Here is a 16,173-nt window from a genome sequence, read left to right as displayed (position 1 = left end):
CCCAAAAAATAGACTCACTTGAGTGATAAAGTAAAGGGGAGAGAAAAAAATTAAAATAAAAAAATAATAGTAATAATTGTAGGTATAGCCAGGTGGTGCAATGGACAGAGCACCAGCCCTGGAGCCAGGAGCACCCAAGCCCATATCCAGCCCCTTACACCCAACAATCACCCAACTGTGTGACATACAAGCCACCCCAACCCCACTGCCCTGCAAAAACCAAAAAAAAAAAAAAAAAAAAAAGGAAAAAAAAGACCAAAACTAAAATAAAATAGTAATAATAGTAGGGGTGGCTGGGAGGTAGCCTCAGACACCCAACAATCACCCTGCTATGCGGCCCCAGGCAGGCTACCCAGCCCCATTTGCCCTGTACCCCCCCAAAATAATAATAATAAAAATGTGCTTCTTTATAAGTCCATGGCAAAAGTTACTTCCATATTTTTCCACCATTGCCATTGCTGATCACAACTCCCTCCTTTCATATTTCTCCACTACCATATACTATATTTTCTCTCTCCTTTTACTCTGACTCTGCTGTAGGGTCGCTGAGTGGCGCAGCAGACAGGTCCCAGGCCCTGGGGCCAAGAGGCCCTGAGCCCCCATACCACCTCTTAGGCCCAGCATCCACCTGGCCCTATGGTCCCAGACAGGCCTTCCAGTCCCAGCCCCTTACAAGAAGTAAAAAAGAAAATGTGTTACATCTGACCACTCTCCCCCCATGGTCCATCCTCTCCTCCTCCATTCACATCCCCATCCCTTCCCCCTGTCCCCCCTTTTCTCCTTACTCCAGATGTCTATACCCCATTGAGTATATATGCTGTTTCCTCTTCTAGCCACCTCTGATGAGAGTGAAGATTCCCTCATTCCCCCTTGCCTTCCCCCCTTTCATATCATTGCAATAGCTCATTGTAATAAAGAAAAATCTTATATGAAATATCTTGGCCTATTCCCCCTCTCCTTTTCCTTTCTCCCATTACATTTCCCTTTTTTCTATTAACTACATTTTTACACCATATTTTATCTTTGAATTCAGCTTTCTCTTGTGCTTCAACTATAAAAGCTCCCTCTACCTGCTCTATTAACTGAGAAGGTTCATATGAGTATTATCAGTGTCATTTTTCTATGCAGGAATACATGCAGTTCATCCTCATTAAGTCCCTCATATTTTCCCCTTCTCTAATCTCCATGCTTCACCTGAGTCCTGTATCTGAAAATCAAACCTTCTGTTCAGCTCTAGCCATTCCAACAGGAACATTTGAAATTTCCCTGGTTCATTGAAAGTCCATGTTTTTCCCTGGAAGAGGACATTCATTTTTGCTGGGTAGTTGATTCTTGGTTGCATTCTAAGCTCTTTTGCCTTCCAGAATATTATATTCCAAGCCCTATGAGGTTTTAATGTAGCTGCTGCTAAGTCCTGTGAGATCCTGATTGCAGCTGCATGGTATTTGAACTGTGTCCTTCTGGCTGCTTGTAAGATTTTCTCTTTGACTTGGGAGTTCTGGAACTTGGCTATAATATTCCTAGGGGTTGGTTTTTTGGGATCTCTTTCTCGGGGGGAATCAGTGGATTCTCTCCATTTGTATTTTGCCCTCTGCTTCTAGGATATCAGGGCAATTTTCCTGTAGTAATTCTTTGAAAATGATGTCAAGACTATTTTCCTGATCATGACTTTCAGGTATTCCAATAATTTTTAAATTCTTTCCTAAATCTGTTTTCCATATCTGTTGTTTTTTCAATGAGATGTTTCACATTTTCTTCTAATTTTTCATTCTTTTGGTTTTGAAGTAGTGTGTCCCGATTTCTTGTAAATTCATCAATCTCCCTGAGTTCTATTCTTTGTCTGAAGGATTTGTTTTCCTCAGAGAGTTTTCTTATCTCTTTTTCCATCTGGCCAATTTTGCTTTTTATATCATTCTTCTCCTCAATAAGTTTTTGAACTGTTTTATTCATTTGATCTAAGCTGGTTTTTAGCATGCTATTTTTTTGGATTTCCTTGACTAAGCTGCTGACTTCATTTTCATGTTTTTCCTGCATCTCTCTCCTTTCTTTTCCCAGTTTTTCTTCCAACTCTCTCATTTGATTTTCAAAGTCTTTTTTGAGCTCTGTCATAGCCTGATCCCAATTTCTGTTTTTTTTTTTGGAGTCTTTAGATGCAGGAGCTTGTGCTTCCTCATCTTCAGACTGAGTATTTTGATCCTTCTTGGGCTCACAGGAGAAATATTTCTCAATGGTGTGCCTCTTTTTTCTCTGCTTGCTCATTTTCCCAGACTGGGCCTGGTTTGGGGTGCTTTTGGGACACTCCCACAAGGGTCTCAGTGCGTGAGGCTCTGTCCTCCCTCCTGGTCTATGAATGACCATAAGCGCCCCACCTCTGCCACGGGGCCGAGGTGGGGGGCCCCTGCTGTTCTATGAGGGGGGGGGCTACACTGCAATCAGGATCTGAATGTGGTCACAGCCCCAGAGTCCTGTTCCAGGGGCAGAGGACAGAGCTTGGCAGTCTCTCTTCACTCCCCTCCCTCAGCTCAATGGGCTCATGCCCTGGGGGCTCCTGCTTATGGGCTCCACTTGCTTCTGTTTCAGGGTCTAGGCTGTGGAAAGACCATGCTGCTCACTGTGTGCCCCGAGGGCTGGGCTCCACGTGCTGGCTCTGGCAGAGGTCCCCCGCTGTTCCCCCACTTTGTGCCCGGTGCTCCCCTGGGTGCAGCTCAGGAGACTCCCCCGCTGCTGTGAGCTGAGGCTCCCAGCGCCCTGGGGCTGCCTCCGGGAGGCTGAAGTTCTTTGGCTCTAGTGGGCCACCCCTCTTGCCGGCTGCCCCTCCGGCCCCGGGGAGCAGAGCCTTTCTGCCCTTTTCCAGGTTACCTTGAGTAGGAGAACTGCCTCTCTGGGTCCCTTTGTGGGTTCTGTCTCTCGAAAAGTTAGTTAGAGTCCTTAGTTTTGAAGATTTATGAGAGAGCACCTAAGACATGATCCACTCTTGTCGCCATCTTGGCTCCGTCCCCCCCCCACCCCGTGCCTGGCTCTTTTTGTAGAAGAAAATGAAAATAGTATCAAACAGGAAAAGAGTGAAAAGAAAGATTGTTACAGAAATTATGTGCAGCTATTTGCAGCTGTTTTTCCTAATTATATGCCAATAAGTTGAATAATTTAAGCGAAATGGAAGATTACAAAAATATATACAGCTTAGATTAGCAAAAGAGGAAATAGAATATCTAAAAAGAACTATTTTTTAAAAAAAGAAATTGAACAAGGCATAAATATGCTCAGGAAAAAAAACAATAGGACTAGATGAATTTACAAACATATAAACTAACTAATTTCAAAATCAAAGAAATTATTTGGAATAGGCAAAAAAAGGGGTCCTACCAAACTACTTTTATTAAACAAATATGATGATTATACCCAAATCAGGAAGAGCAAAAACAAGGAAAAAAATTAAAGACCAATTTCATTAATGAATATGGATGCAAAATTTCTAAATGAGATCCTAGATAAAAGATTACAACATATTACAAAGATTGCACATTATGATCAAATGGGATTAGTACTAAAAATGTTACAAGGATGATTTATCATAAGGAAGACAAATTAACTATCAACAATATAAAAAAACTGACAGTTTTTGTTATATCAAATGCAGAAAAAGCTTTTCATGAGATACGAGACTCCTTTCTATTAAAAACACCTGGAAGTATTATTTTACTTACTGTTTTACCTTTTATTTTAGATCTAAATCTTGTACCCATTTTTAACTTTAAATATCCAATGTGAGATGTTGGTTTATGCCTAGTTTCTTCCAGACAGCTTTGCAGTTTTCCCAATCATTTTTGTCAAATAGTTATATAGTAACAGTTTTGTCAGATAGCTTGGATATTTGGGTTTATCAAACCCTAGATTACTGTGGTCATTTACTTCTGTATATTGTATTCCTAATCTATTCCATTTCATCCTGTACAATTTTTAAAAATTGATTCCTTTAGTATTTTTGACCTTTTGTTTTTCTCATAAATTTTATTGCTTTTCCTAACTTTATAAAACATTATATAGTAATTTGATTGTGCTAAATAAATTAACCTAGGTAGAGTTGCTATTTTTAGCCAACTGATATTTCTCTAATCGTTTAGATCTGTTGTTTTTTTAAGTGTTTTATAATTATGTTCATTTAGTTTCTGTTATCTTAAATGGAATTTCTCTTTCTATCTCATGTTGTTGGGTTTTGTTGGCAATATATGGAAATGATTTTGTGGACCCATTTTATATCATCCAGCTTTGCTAAAATTCTTCATTTTTCAACTAGTTTTTTAGTTGATTCTCTAGAGTTATTTATAAAGAATGATAGTTTTTTCTTTGTGGCCTACCATTATTCCTTCAGTTTCTTTTTCTTGTCTCTTTATTATAGTTAGCATTTGAAGTACAATAATGAATAAAAGTTGGTAGTGTCCATCCTTAATTCACCTGATGTTCCTGGGAAGAATAATAGTTTATCTTCATTACAGATCATGTGTACTCTTGGTTTTAGATAGATACTTCTTATCATTTTAATAAAAGCTACATTTATTCTTATACTTTCTGGTGTTTTAATAAGATTGGATGTTATATTTTGTCGAAAGCTTTTTTCTGTTTATTGAAATAAACATGGTTGTTTTTGTTATGAACATCATCAGTTATGCTTTTACTTTTCCTAATCTGGTATAAAAATACAGCATGATAGGGGCGGTTAGGTGATGCAGTAGATAGAACACTGGCCCTGGAGTCAGGAGGACCTGAGTTCAAACCCGGCCTCAGAGACTTAATAATTACCTAGCTGTGTGGCCTTGGGCAAGCCACTTAACCCCATTTGCCTTGCAAAAAAAAAAAAGAAACCTAAAAATACAGCATGATTGTATTATATGAACTTTATGCTATATTGTTGTAATGTCCTGCTAATATTTTCTATTAAAATTTTTGTCTCAGTATCCATTAAGAAAATAGGTTTGTTACTTTCTTTCTCTTTTTGTTCTCCCTGGTTTAATGATAAAAACCATATTTGTGTCATAGAAGGAATTTAGAAGTACTCTTTCTTTACCCCTTTTTTTTCAAATTGTAATAAATAAACTCCCTAGGAAAAATCCCCAGGACCAGTTGAATTTTCAAGTGAATTCTGCATAGTGGAGTTGCCAAGTGCCTCAAGTCTCCAGACCCATACCAGTAACCCATAGAGTAGTCCAATGTAATTTTTTTTGACTATCCAGTTTTTTTCTGTCTTTAGGCAAATAGAGCTCTGGAAATAGTTCCTGCTGACACCTCCACCAGCATCTCCTAGGTCCAGAGCTTGTTTCTGCAAGCCAGCTCTTGCTTGTGGCACAATTATTCTTTCTGACCTAAGTTATCTTGGGATAGAAAAATGTCTCATCCTGACTTTTATTTCCTGCATCATTTCTTGTTTTGATTTGTTGTGTTCTTTTAAAGATTTTTGGAAGGGAATAGTAGAAAAGTTTGACTTCACCATTTTGAGTCCATTTCACAATTTGTGTATATGTTTTATATTTTTGATATTGGAAGTGTGAACAGTCTTTCTACCAGAATGTATACTCCTTGAAAGCAGGGAATATTTTATTTTCCTTTTATGACTTCAGTTCTTATCTTAGATCCTTGCCCATGTTATATACTTAATAAATGCTAGTTAAATACTGAAGAACTCTGACAGTGGGAGAGACTGAGCAGTGGGTCAGAGCTAGGAGTAAGAGCACCAAAGTTTCCTCATAACTATATAAATCTCATCTCATAAAAACCTATCCATGTTTACGACTTCAATATCAAGCTCTGTATTACCCATTACAGCCTGTATCTATGTTCATCTTGATACAGATATGGACTGTGTTGGTTAATATGTGTGTGGACATATTTATACACATACATATGCATAAACACACATGCATATGCATATATATTATTTCCCCTCCCAATTACATGCTATAATAATTTTTAAACTTTTAAAAAAAGTCTTGAGTTCTAAATTCTATCCCTCTCTTCCCACCCGTCCTTCAGATGGTATAGTCAGATATAGTTCATACATGTGCAGTCATGTAAAACATTTCCAAATTACTTATTTTGTACAAGAAGACTCAAATAAAAGAAAAAAGAGGAAAGAAAGTGAAAAATAACATGGTTCTTCCTATATATAAAGAATATCTATTCTTTCTTTGGAGGCAGGTAGTATGCTTCATCTTTAGTCCTTTGGATCATTGTATTACTGAAAATAGCTAAAATAGCTATTCTTCATTGTACAGTATTACTATTAACTATATGCAACTTTTTTTTGGTACTGTTCACTTTACTTTGCATCAGTTCCTCTAAATTTTTTCAGGTTTTTCTGAAATCAACCTGCTTTTCACTTCTTATAGTACAATAATATTCCATTAGAGTTAGATACCACAGTTTTGCATAAATGTAGAATTCTTTGTTTTTAAGTTCTTATATAATGGTTGAAACAAAACAGCAAGAAAAAAACTTCTCTTGGAGTGATAGTCATATGCTAATGTTGTACCCAAAGAGTGAGATAGAGACCAGAATTTGATAAAATTGGAGATCTTTATTCCCGGGGACTGTCTGGGGATTGAGTACCCAAATCACACAGTACCTGAGTATTCAGGGGATAGGGTTTTATAGTGTTTTGAGGGGGAGGTACTGAGAGCAAGCAGGTTACAGAAGCAAAGACAACAGTTAGATATATTGTCCTGTCATAAGGTTCCACATAGATAGGGGTAAGAAGAGGGTCAGGGTCTTTGTGTAATGTTAGAACTTATTTTCTGAGATAGTGGGGATGAGGAATTCACAGACTTCCCACAGATTTGGGGGTGGTGGAAATTACTACCTTATGGTTTCAGCCACCTCTGGGGCAGAGGGAGGCATGGACATGGTTTAACAGATACAGCAAGTAATTGGGCTAACAAGGGTGCTTTGTGAAGTTTTAGACAACTCATGGTATATCTGTGACAGGGTCAAGCATCTGGATCCAGTCAGACTATACACAAATATCAATATTGCAAATTAATGGAATGTCTGTGACCCCAGAGTCAAGCATTTGGGTCCTGTCACAAATATTGATATCGTACTTCACTAAGTGGTAAGAGAAAATGAAGCATTACAAAGATTGTCATAAATTCAAAGCAGGTTGTTTATGGTTATATATAGAAAGAGGTTACTTGGGAAGCACAGAAACTCACTGATATAGGCCATAGGTATTCTGGAATTTGAGTCTGAGATTTTAATTATGAGTTAAATAGTATGAAAGAGACAATAGTGATTAGGAAAGAATTAAATAGTATGAAAGAGACATTAATGATTAAGAAAGTCTGTGACCCTATCAATAACAAAACAAAAATATATCAGTGGATGCAGAAATAACTTGACAAAGTGCAACATTTCTGCTAAAACACTGAAGTACATAGGAATAAATGGAGCCCTTTTTAAAAATGATAAATAATATCTATCTAAAACCAAGAGCAAACATTATCTGTAATGAGGATAGATTCAGTAAGGGGTGAAGCAAGGATGTCTATCGTCACTAGTATTATTCAGTATTGTCCTCATATTGCTAGCTCTGGCAATAAAAAAACAAAATTGAAGGAATAAAACTAAATAGTGAGAAAATAAAACAATTACTTTTTTGCAGATAATGTGATGGTAAAGTTAGAGGACTCTAAAGAATCAAACTAAAAATACTATCAAACAATGAAGGACTTTAATAGAGTTTCTATTTAACAATATAAATCTATGTAAATCAGGAGCATTTTTATTTATTACCAACAAAGTCCTAATAAGAAATTTAAAATAAGTGCAGACAATATAAAATACTTGGAAGTTTATTTGACAGGAAAAAAACAAAGAAAAATGAACATAATTATAAAACTTTTCAAATAGATATTTAAACAATTGGAGAAATTTTAATTGCTCAGTAGGCCCAGTCAATATAATAAAAATTGCAATTCTGCCTAAGTTAATTTATTGAGTGCCATTCCAAACTACCAAAGATATATTTCATGGAGCCAGAAAAAATAACAAAATTTTTGTGGAAGAACAAAAGATCAAGAATATTAAGGAAATAATTTTAAAAATGTGAAAGAAAGTAACCTAGCATTACCAGATTTCAAATTATATCCTAGTGATAATCATCAAAATAATCTGATACTAGCCAAGAAACAGTATTAGATCAAGAGCATAGATTAGATAAACAAATACATGGTACTGAATGATCCTAGTAATCTCTCTCTCTCTCTCTCTCTCTCTCTCTCTCTCTCTCTCTTTTTTAGTTTTTGCAAGGTAATGGGGTTAAGTAGCTTGCCTAAGGCCACACAGCTAGGTCATTATTATGTGTCTGAGGCTGGATTTGAACTCAAGTACTCCTGACTCCAGGGCCAGTGCCCTATCCACTGTGCCACCTAGCTCCCCTTGATCCTAGTAATCTAATATTTGATAAATCTAAAGATCCAAATTTTTATGATAAAGAACTCTCCATTTGAAAAAATTGCTAGGGGAAAACTAAAGAGTAGTTTGACAGAGACAAGGTACATGTCTACATCTCACAACACATATGAATAGAAAAATCAAAATGTAAATAATTTAGACACAAATGATGATCATCAAATTAAAAGAGCATAGAAAAATGGCCCTTTTAGATCTATGGATAAGGGAAGACTTTATGGTCAAACGAGAAGTGAAATGAATAATTTTCATTATATGAAATCAAAAAGCTTTTAAACAATTAAAACTAATATACAGCAAAAAGGTAGAAAGAAAATTAAGAAAATAGAGAAATTTATAGCAAGTTTCTCTAATAAAGGTCTCATTTTTCACAAAGGTAGTGAACCAAGCCAAATTTATAAAAATAAGAGCCATTCTCTAGTTGATAGATGGAAAAAGGATAGTACTCAGGAGAAATCAAAGCTATGTGACAATGCTTTAAATGACTGATGATGTTTGTCCTTCATTCTTTTTAATTTTGTTTTTTGCAAGGCAATGTTGTTAAAGTGACTTTCCCAAGGTCACACAGCTAATTAATTATTAAGTGTCTGAGGTCAGATTTGGACTCAGGGCTTCCTGATTCCAGGACCAATACTCTATCCACTGCACCATTTAGCTGTCTCCTGTCCTTCATTCTTGAAGAAGACCATGATATTAGGGAGGTGACACCATGACATGCAAATGAATTGGATCTGAATGAGGGGCGCTGTGCTAAGTCCCCAGCCTCACTTTCTCCTTCAGAGCCATCTGGGTCCAGTGGCCAGATATGAATCAGGATGACTGAAGATGGGTCTGAATTCTAGGGAATTAGGATTAAGTGACTTCCCAAGGTCATTCAGCTGGTTAGTGTCAATTGTCTGAGGCAGGATTTGAACTCCAGTCCTCTTGATTCCAGGGCCAGTGTCTAAAAGACTAACAATTAAAGAAATATAAATTAAAACAACTCTGAGGTACCATCTCACACATAACAGATTGGTAAACATGACAAAAAAGATAAAAGACAAATGCTGGAGGGGATGTGGAAAAATTGCGACACCAATATACTGTTGGTGGAGTTGTGAATTGTTCCAACCATTCTGGAGAACAATTTAGATCTTTGTCCCCAAATCTTTAAAATTACAAATCCTTTTTACCCAGCAAATACTGCTATACTGAGTCTATTTCCCAAAGAGAGCCAAAATGGGAAAAGGACCTTTTTGGGTAAAAATGTTTATAACAACTCTCTTTTATAGTAGGAAAGAATTGGAAATTGAAGGAATACTTATAAGTTTGGAATTGGATAAACAAATTGTGGTATATATGAATGTGATGTATTATATTCAAGAAACACTCAGAAAAACCTGGGCAGACTTATGTGAACTCATGCAAAGTGAAGTGAACAGAACACAAAAGCACAGTACACATAACAGCAATTTGTTTTAGATGATCAACTGTAAAGACTTAGCTGCCCCATTCAAAAGAATGATCCATGAATGATCTTTGATGAAAAATGCTATCCTACTTCAGAAAGTGAACTATATATACTCCAAATTCAGATTGAAGAATACATTTTTTCTTTTTTCCAAGGTAATTGGGGGTAAAGTGACTAGCCCACGGTTACACAGCTGGAAAGTGTCAAGCATCCGAGGCCATATTTGAACCCAGGTCTTCCTGATTCCAGGACCAGTGCTCTATTCTTTTTTACTATTCACCTGCCCCTGAAGAATATTTTCTTAAAATATCTTCAATTTGTGTGTGTGTGTGTGTGTCTACCTGTATATTTTCTTTTGCAAAATAAAATATAGAAGTATATTTTGTATAACTTTACATGCATAATTCATTTCAAATTGTTTGCCTTCTCAAAGAAGGGAGATGGGAAGAAGGGAGAGAATTTATAATTCAAAATATCTAAAAATGAATGCTAAAATTTTTCTTATATATATATATAAAATGAAGACATTTAATAAAATTAATAATTTTAAAAGTAAGATAAAATTTGGATTTTTTAAGTTAATAAGAAAAGAGTTGATTGGTCAAATTAAATGATATTTGGTGCTTCAGAATAATATTAATCTATTTGTGAACTGATCAGTAGACTAGTAATTTTCCAAGGATGTAGTGAGTTTAAAATGCATTTTCCTAGGGATAGTAACAGTCTAGCTATTAATGGTAGAAAACAATTCCTGTTCCCAAGAGAAATAGCAGGTCCTTTAACCACCTAGCTAATCTTGTTAAACCATATTGGAATCTGATAATGCCTGACAAATAGTAAACACTGCTTTTTGGGGAAGTGCTGTGTTAAAGTGAATTAAACTAAAGAGTAAAAGCTAGAAAAGGATAAAGAAAACATTAGTCTGTGTGTCAGATGATTTATATTTGAGAATTAAATATTTCTTAATAACTGATTTAATTGAAGCATAACACATCATGATAATTACAATAGATTTAAGTAATATTAGTTAAGGATGATTAAAAAAAGAAATAAAGCTTTTTTAAAAAAGTAATAGAAAACTCAGAAGAACTGATTATGGTGCTAAATAGTAGCAAAAGATTTGTAGGCAAGCAGGAAAGTAGAGAAAAAGGAGGATCATGTTTTAGACATGATAGCAACAAGGAAGGATACCTACAAGGTTAAAAAACTAAAATCTTCCTAGGCCTTGGCTTCTCTTTGAAAAAATTCTGAGGGGCAGCTAAGGTGGTGCAGTGGATAGAGCACTAGTCCTGGAGTCAGGAGGACCTGAGTTGAAATCCAGCCTCAGACACTTGTTAATTACCTTGTGTGATCTGGGCAAGTCACTTAACCCCACTGCCTTACAAATATATATATATATTATAAATATATACATATATTTATATTATGTATATATTTAAAAGATATAGATATATTTAAAATATTATATATACAATATTAAATTACATATATATTTATTTACTTTTTAAAATTCTGGTTTTTGAATTTGGAGCTTAAAGTTGTCAACAGGAAGTATATAAGCCAAGGTGAAATGAATGTAAATCCCTGACAGAAAGAGCTTCTGGGTAATTAATTATTTATTAATTAGGCTGACTGGCAATTACTAAATTGATGACCAGTGATTTTTCTTACTAACCAAAGACAAGCTATAGAGAGACTGAAAGGGAATGTACCTGACAAGTGGAAATCACTGATTTGTGGACATTTAATGAGGAGTTGGGCTATAAGTCTTCATCTCCTCCTCAGAACTGGCTTGATCATGGGACTCAGTCACCTCCAGAAACCTGGACAGGGGAATCTATCTCCATCAAGACCATTTGGTTGGTTTTCTCCTTCATGAGCTGGATTACCCTGAACTCTAATAAATGAGTATAAGGACAGGGACTCTTTTCCTCAGGCTAAGACCTGATTCTTTTAATACTCTAAATCCAAGTTGGATGGTGATCTCACCTAAGAGTGAAAAGCATGTTCCTTGAGGGCTAGTGTTATTCTCAATCAGTCATGTTTTTTAGAGATTGACTTTTTATAGGAACTGAACCTTAATGAGAAAATAAAGGAGAAAAGCCTGAATCCCAATTTAATCATTGATTATTAATAAACTAGTAAAATAATTTCTCTCAAAATTAAAAAGAGACAGGATCCACTTTTTTGGAAAGAAGTCTATAATGTATTTTAGTGTGTAGCCTTTATTTAACATTTGGCCCTGAAAAATTTTAGAGAATGGGGAAGGCACCACAGAACTAAAAAAAAGAGGGTAGATTCTTCAAAGCCTAGTCCAGTACATTGATAAACTAAATGGTTAGGGAGCTATTATAAAAAAAAAATTCTTTTTTTTTAATGCTTTGTGCTATTTCACCACAGTCATTTCTGGAAAAAAAAATCTCTTACTCTTCAAACTTTACCCTCTTTTATACCATGGAAATGCAGGTAAACCTTTAGAGTGCTTTTATCTGACTATTCTCCTCTAGTGCTCTCCATCTTCTGCTCTGAGTTAAGTACCTTTTTCATTTAAAAAATTATTTTTGTATTCTTTGTGTATAATGTTGATGGCTCTATATATTTCATAATATGTACCATTTTCCAATGTTTCTCAGTCAGATTTATCCTTTCTTACTATATATTAATAGTCCATTCATTGTATCCATATACTATTTTTTCCTAGCCATTCTTTATTGGTAAGAATTTAGTTTGGTTTCTAGTTCTTTGCTGTCCCAAACGAGTACTCTTGTGAATGTTTTTGTGTATAAACTCAATTTTAACCTTGGGCTTGGTACAAGGAGAATAACTCTGAATTCAGAATTTAGAGGACATGGGCTCAAAGTACAGATCTATCAGATACTAAGTTAAGATAAAACATTTTGCCTCCATTTGATCAAAAACTGCCCCACCTGTTTTAAGTTAACCTAGTCTTGACCTTCTCCTTTCCATGCTCAAGATCTACTTTTCTTACTCATTAGTATAATGAGCAGGGCAGGCAATATGTATGGGGACCAATGTATCACTTAGATTGTGACCCCAGCCTATGACTGGCATGAGGGGTCAGGAGCAAAGCCTTTGAAAGTTCATGAAAGACCTTGCATTTTGGGAATTCCCTGCCCCTCTCTCCTACCATGAGGAAGGTGTGCCATTTTGTTAAGATATCTTAATAAAAAACCATTTTAATCACTCTGGACTGAGACAGCTGCTGAGGAGCTGGTAAAGCCCTCCCTATCTTTAATCCACTTGATCTGCTTGTCATGGATTCACTTTCCTAATGTCATGATCTTCTTAGACAATAAAGGGTGAGCATCAACATTAGGACTTCAATATTTTTGATATTTCAGGAATTGGTGACATTCAAGGATGTGACTGTGAATTCACCTGGGAGGAGTGGGTATATTTGAACCTGTCTCAGAAAAAAGCTGTACAGGGATGTGATGCTGGAGAACTTGGTCTCTTTGGGTAAGAACAGCTGTTCCTTTGAAGTCTTTTTACAGTATAACAACTTTTAAGATCTTAAAAGAGTTTAACAGTTATTCTTTGACATACAAAAAAAGATATTCCTAGGTTTTTTGTAGCCAAGAAACAAAGTACTTGTGCTACATCTTGCCAGAAAAATGTTTAGCATGTCTGGAAACTGATTTCTTGATTTATTGTTATCCTTGAGATTGAATCTGTCCCTTTCTGTTGTTTCAAATCCAAAGTTTTCGGTTTAATCCCAAGGTGGGTTTCAAATAAAGTGTTTTCATTGTCTGTGTATGGAATGAGTTAAATGAACTATATTTCCTTAGTTCTGCTCTCTAACCCGTTCCTCCAGAATACAAAATATCCTTCACTGGTCCTTTGTATTCTCCTTCGATCTTCCTAGCACGTATCCTTATTTTCAAAGAGAAATTGAATTTGTTTTTAATTCTTTATGAAGTTTTATGGATGCTTCTCCCCATTGCCACTTTAAAAACAAACAAGCAAAAACCTGCCTTCCCCTCTAGTCTGCCCATTGAGTCCTCCATGGTTGACAAAAAAATCTTGGGCACTGGGCTAAGTGCTGAGGACACAAAGAAATACAAAAATAGTCCCTGCTCTCAAGGAGCTTCCAATATAATGGGAGAAGAATTCTTAAGTGCCTTCTATGCACCAGGCAATACATTGTTTTGAAAATAAACAGTCCCTACTATCAAAGGATTCACATTTGAACTGATACCTGGGAAAGATCTTACTTAAAAAGTCCAATTGCATCCATTGCTATCTCCATGACTGCACCTTTAATTTCAAATTTTTCTAGAAAGATTTGGAATCTTTAATCTCTCTGTTCTATGATGGGATTCTGAGGTGATTGTCCCTAGCACTTTTTCATTTTTAATAAACAGGATTTGCAGTTTTAAAGCCAGTGTGATCAATTGGAAAGAAAGGAAGACTTTTGGATTCCAGAAACAGATATTCCAAGAAACAACTGTTCAGGTGACTACATAAAAATCAAGGAAATGGATTATTGCAAAATCCAGCTCTGTTGGTTTTTTTAGGTCAAAGCTCTTGTAAAATGTTAAAGAAATTAGTCTTATTAAAGTTCCTTAGGACTGCGGAAAGGAGCTAAGGCTTTAAAGCTTCATTTTTTTAGCTTATGAAGTTACTTTTTTATGTATCTCTTTACTCACATGTACCTCCACTCTCAAAGAAAGTTGTTGTCTCAGTACAGGGCAGGCATTTCCCTTATGTTTATTGAAGATTGATTTAAGGAGACATTTTCCCATCTCTTTTCCATTAATTCATCTTCCCATTTAAAATACACAGATTACTTAAAATATTAGCAAGATGCCCTGAGTTACCTTCTGATATTTTCTTTTGTGTTATTTTTATGATTATATTTCTTTCCTTTTTAATTTACTGGAAATTAAGATTAAATATTTTTTTAATCTCCCATGAAATATGTCTCTATGTTTTTATGCTTTGAATACATGCTTTAAGCCACACTAATATGTTCATATAACAGGACATTTTTAGCCATAGCCCTGTCTTTAAAGATGTAGGTTTTTAATATTTTACTATTTCACACATAGATGTTGTGAATATTTTTGAAGAGATCTTTATTTGCTTTCAATAACCTTTTGAGGATGGAGCTTGTGGGACAATTGGGTCAAAGGGCATGAAAAGTCATATGGCTGTACTTGAAACTCCTATATTATTTTCTGGAAAATGTCAGCATAACTGCCAAAATTTGTTATACTTTTGAAGTGTCTTCATTCTTCTGATGGCTATTTGGTGATAGATCCAAGTTATTTTCAATTTTTACTTCTCTGTATACAAGTATTTGAGTTTTTGAGTAAACATTTCAGTAAGGTTTGAGGGAATTAGTAATAATTTCTCTTATTAAAAATAGCTATATTGATACTATTAAAATGTGAATCAATTCTATATAAAGCAGATATGTTAAATTTTTAGAGTAAATTTTTGGCAATAATCAACTGATATGACTCCCTTTCCTTCTTTACTTTGTTTCCTTCATGCCTCTTTCTATCTTTTCTCCTCCACCCTAAATTCATCAATTTTCCTTTTGCTTTCTGTTCAGTCTTTTCTTTTCTTATTTTTACCTAGATTGGCAAGAATACATTTGCAGCCTCTCAAAATCATCGACTTTTTATGGATAGTCTTTCCTTTCCTTTCTTTATTACATTCAAATGTTAGTCACTTACAGTAAAGGTTCATTCATCCCTCCACGTAACTTTATCCTAGATGAAAGTAAAAAGTAAAAGTAAAAGTAAAAGACAGTGAGACTAGCCTTCCAAAGTGAGAAGGTAAGGGAATAGCTTTAAATTTGGTCAACTAAGAACTTTAAATAACAGGGTTAATCAGTTCTCTTTTTTTTCAGAAAACAAAGAATTTATTGGAGATAAATCTTATAAAAGTAGTGAATATGGGAAGGTGTTTAGCAGTAAGCAACATCTTGCTGTACACTAGAAAATTCATACTGAAGAATTTCATTATGAATTTAAAGAGTGTGGGAAAGTTATCCATTGTAACTCAGAACTTAATCGACATCAAAAAATTCATACTGGAGAAAAACCTTATGAATGTGTGTGTATATACATATATATATATATATTATATATATGAAGGCCTTCAATATGAAAGCAAATCTTACTCAACATCAGAGCATTTGTACTGGAGAGAAACCTTTTGAATGCAGGGAATGTGGGAAAACTTTTAAACAGAAGACACAACTTTATGTCCATCAGAGAATTCATACTCGG

This window comes from Macrotis lagotis, chromosome 1 (assembly GCF_037893015.1).
Source record: "Macrotis lagotis isolate mMagLag1 chromosome 1, bilby.v1.9.chrom.fasta, whole genome shotgun sequence".
Lineage (NCBI taxonomy): Eukaryota > Metazoa > Chordata > Mammalia > Peramelemorphia > Peramelidae > Macrotis > Macrotis lagotis.
Note: the sequence above shows the minus strand (reverse complement) of the source record.